Source organism: Marmota marmota, unplaced genomic scaffold, assembly GCF_001458135.2.
Source record: "Marmota marmota marmota unplaced genomic scaffold, marMar, whole genome shotgun sequence".
In the NCBI taxonomy this organism is placed as follows: domain Eukaryota; kingdom Metazoa; phylum Chordata; class Mammalia; order Rodentia; family Sciuridae; genus Marmota; species Marmota marmota.
In genome coordinates this window covers 4,608,205-4,612,580 of record NW_025999897.1, presented here as the reverse complement: position 1 = coordinate 4,612,580, position 4,376 = coordinate 4,608,205, and the positions used below count along the sequence as shown (strand labels likewise).

At 46.1% G+C, this 4,376-nt stretch overlaps 1 long non-coding RNA gene across 1 annotated transcript; it reads right to left on the bottom strand.

Moving 5' to 3' along the window:
* Window positions 1-731: 731 nt before the first annotated feature.
* On the bottom strand, window positions 732-3,643 carry LOC125615072. The gene is made up of 2 exons (XR_007345620.1): window positions 3,323-3,643; window positions 732-1,043 (listed from the first exon to the last, which is right to left on the bottom strand). It is a non-coding gene; the product is annotated as an uncharacterized LOC125615072 (long non-coding RNA).
* Window positions 3,644-4,376: the final 733 nt, after the last annotated feature.

Genomic DNA, 4,376 nt, shown 5'->3' with positions numbered 1-4,376 from the left:
TCCATGGCTGCTAGCCCACTGCATCCTATTGATGTTCCATCCATCCCCAGCCACCACCTGAGCTCAGGTCTCCCACTGGGAGGGGTACAGCAGCCTGCCTCCTGGCCTCTCTCTCTCTCCTTCCCATCTCTCCTCTTCGTCCTCTACCTGTCCTGCTGCCATGAGCTGTACAAGACATTTTCGTCGATGGCCATTACTCACCTGCTCATGACAACGCAAGTGAGCTGAGAAAACGTACTTTATTTTGCCTAAAACCAATCTGATCTTTCTCTAGGCATCTGTGCGTCTCCTGAGAAGGTCCAAGGAGGACCCTGGCATGAGGCGGGTGTATTAAGCCTGATGAAGCCCAGAGTTCATAGCACCTATGCTCAACGAAAAGCTTTAGCACGTGAAGGCTCAGACAGACAAGGGCAGCTAATGCATCTAATACTTCTTTTTAAAAAACTGACAATATAATCCTTATCCCTTTTCATTCATCAAACACTGCTTTCCATTGGCACACAGGGCATTTATGGTGGGAAGCAATGTCTCACTTTAGACTGACAGAATTTAATATTTTTTATGATTTTATACAATATTTCTTAAACTTTGATGAGACACAGGTTCTGATTACACCTTCAGGTAAAGACCAACAGAAATGGGCCTTGTCGATGTTTATGAACTTACCGCCACAAGAAAATGTGCACCTCAAAGGAGCCTTGGTGCCTTAATAAAATGCTGTGGGAAGGGGCTTTTTGTAGGTTCTTTATTAAGTGATTGTAGGAAAGGAGGGTAGAAATGGAATCAGTTCAGGATTGGATGTGTCACAGAGCAGGTGGTTTTAAAGGCGGGCATCTCAGAAACCTTTGCTCAGGAAGTAGAGGCACGGAGTGGGTCTAGGGAAGGCCGATAAGAAAGAGTGAGTGTCGGTGACTTTCCAGCCTTGGACTAAGTGTTCTGTTAGCCCCGGGCTGGCCTGGTCCATGACTGTCAAGCACACTGTGGTGCACCGACTGGGGCTGATTTTCACTTTCTCAGGTCCCACATGAAGATGGTGGGTGTTCCTGGAAGAAAGGAAATGATTCTGAAGAGTACTTTGAAATGATGGTCAATAATAAATATAATACTGGGCTTTCTGGAGCCTTTGACGTGGTTAAGTGAATTATGAATTTCCCATGACTCCTTCTGTTCATTTTCAGCACAGCTGTTTGGGGATTCTGTTAAAATAAAAACACTCAGGGGTTCTTACTCCCCCAACCCCCCACAGTTGCCTCCCTGAGCTCTTTCCCTCTCATTTTACCCCCTTTCTTTCTACTCCAGCCCTTAGCCTCTTTGTGGTCCCCCAGGCACTTGGATTCCTTTGGCCCCAGATGCTTTTCTCCACATGACTTCATAACCCGATTCCTTCCCATTGTTCAAACAGAACCTTCCAGAAAGGCCTCCCCACTCCCTTCCACCCCTTCCCATCCCTCCCCATCACCTCTTTTACTGCTTTATTTTTTTTTGTCTAATCACCATCTAAGATATTATGTGTTTTATTTTCCTTGCTTGTGGTCTCGCTGCCCATGCAGGCAGGAATTTGTATTTCTTGTGTCTAGCAGTGTGTCATTAGAACCTGAAATCCTGGCTGGCACATAATGGGCACTTGATACGGCAAACCACTTCCAAAATTCTACAGAGAAAATGATGAGGGAAGTCTCTAAAATTTTCCACTTATGGACAGAAAAGAGGTTTCAGAAGGACAGAAGGGAGCCTCTGGGTCTGTTCTTGCAGGGTTTTAGGATGTTACCCAAGTCTTGCCACTCAAGCTGGTCTCCAACGTCTGCCCCAGCAGCCCAGAACTGCTGAATACTGCCCGTCACTAGATGGCGCTGTTCACCAAGAATCTCAGGAGTCCTCCCATCCAGGTCCCTCCACCCCAAAACCATTGAAATCATCTTCAAGGAGTGAAGAATCCGGAGGAATCCTTGTCCCTCCCTACACCATCTCAAGACTAAAAGTGTTACAGGGCTGGAGGATTCTGTGAAACTGACACAGCACGGAGGCCCCCTTCACTCCAATTCCTGCAATCAAGCCAGAAAGATTTCAGACATGTGGCTCAGAGTAAGAGGCATGAGTTCATTGAAAGGGGAAAGGGGAACACTCTCAAGAGAAGGAGTGGATCCTCTCGGGGAGCAGAAAGATGGCGTGCCCCACCTGCCCTCCAGTTTTATTAGGGGTCCCAGAGAAGTTTCCAGAGTGTCCCACTCAGGTCCACTTCTTTTTTTTTTTTTCTTTTTTTTTTAAATTATTATTATTATTAGTTGTTCAAAACATCAGGTCCACTTCTTGACTTTTGATTGACAGAGGAAGACATCAAACTTTCAAGTCCCCACTGTACATGACAACCCTAGATACTTTGGCTCATGCTGATGGGTTCTAATTGGAACCTGATGTCATAGCTTTTATAATCAGGGAGTTATCCTTATCTCCCTGAGTGCTGGGATTGGGTCTACAAAGGGTCATGAAAGTCTCCCCATTCAGGGCAATTCAGTGTTCTTCTTACCAGCATTTCAGGCCTGCATTTGCCAAGGAATGTAACATACACTGTTGACTTAAGCCAGCTGGGAATGCAGGTATGTTGCTTTTTATAAGAGGAAGCATGTGGAGGTCAGCACAGTGGGCCCAGTTCATAGAATTGTTCTCTGTTCCTACTGCTGAGGTCTGTCTGTTCCCTACCAAGGGGAGGCCTAGGGTTTCTTCAGCACCACTTACCAGCTAACCCAGGCCCACCTGGGAGCACAGGGTAACTCTTTATTTGAAAGCCAAGGATGTTTTTAAGTATTCCTAGTAGTGCACTTGGCAAATCTAAGCAGAGCTTCTTCGGTCTCCTTTTAAAAGCTGCAGCTCTCCCCATCCCACTTCTTACACTTGGCCTGTGGCCCTCTTGGCAGAATCCTGCCTTTCTCTACCCCGTGCCTCTCTGTCCCTATATAGAATGTAGCACAGGTTAAGACACAAATTATATTTCTAGCTTTGAGCCACTGCAGTGTGAGCAGTGACATGGAACGGTAACTTGGGCACCTAGAGGAAGGAACTGAGCACAAACTGCATCTCCATCACTAATCTCCAGAGCCCTTGGCAACTCCCCAACATGCCTCGACCCTATGCCGCTGCTTGATGGGGATTTAAAATTCCTGGACCAGATAGATGTCTGAGCATTAGATGAAAAAAAAAAAAAAAAGTCAAAGGCTTCAAACCAAGTTTTCTATGTAGCACTGTCTATCATTTCCTGGGATCACCTAGAATTATATTCTTGAACTTAAGTCACGGCCAATGGTTGAAGACTTCTCTGTATTCTTACCTGGTTTTGAGATGTCCCAGGGAAAAAATAGTCCATAACTGAGCCTCTCCGCCTTGTCCTGAACACGTGGAAAGCTATTGTTTTCATGAACGAGCATCAGCTGGTGTGGAAGTATTTGTTGAGAATCTGTGAGTTCCCTTGGTGTTTTGGAAGAGACTCATGAAGCCAAGATAAGACAAAGGAAAAGAGAGAATAAAGACACAAGTTCCCTTTTTTGGTGAAATATCATTTTTTTCTAACTCCTGCAATGAAGTGAAGGAATGTTAGGATGGTGGTTGTTTGGGGCTTTCTTCTATTTCATTTTCAATCAATAAATCCGGAAGGAATGGTTCCATTTGGGGGAGGGGAGAGCCCACCACAGGGACTGCAGGCTCAGGCAGACTGTGCCTATGATCAGGAACAAAATGAAAAAGCCCAATGGTGCCTCTTGCTCAGCCAGACCTCTGCTCAGGGGACCTCCCTGTTTGCCCACCAGGTTGAATCATCTCCTTTTCCAGAAATCACCCTGCAACCCCACCTCCCCCCACCCTGTAATCCTCAGTCTGATTCCTCGAGCTTTCTTCACACTGTGACCCATCTCCCTCCGCCTCCCCTGGCCCTTCCCAGTTCCCCCTTCTCCAGGGCTCCCCCAGGCTCCTCCAGGCTGGTCCACGGTTTTCCAACTTTTTCAGGTCACATTCTGAGTGTCAAGATGTCGCAGAAAAGAAAAAGAAAATTATTCCCTGTGACTTGATTTCATAAAAATAGAATGGATTTTATAAAAAGAAGAGGACAGGAGTGGCCTTTGTTCACCTAGTAGTTACTCTAATTATAGATGGTTGGGTGTCCTGGGCAACCATATTGGGTGACGGGAGGGTTGCGTCAGACAGGATGTCTCATTTCCAGCTTCCCTGGTCAATGCCCTGTGCGTGCCCTCATCAGCATTTTAAAATTACAACCTGATTGTTACCCAAATGGGAAGTCTTTCCATTAGCCGAGTTGCAGCCTGCAATTTTATATTACCAAAGAGATGTAATTCCCAGGGCCTGGCTTTATTCACCCAGATTTCAGTGAC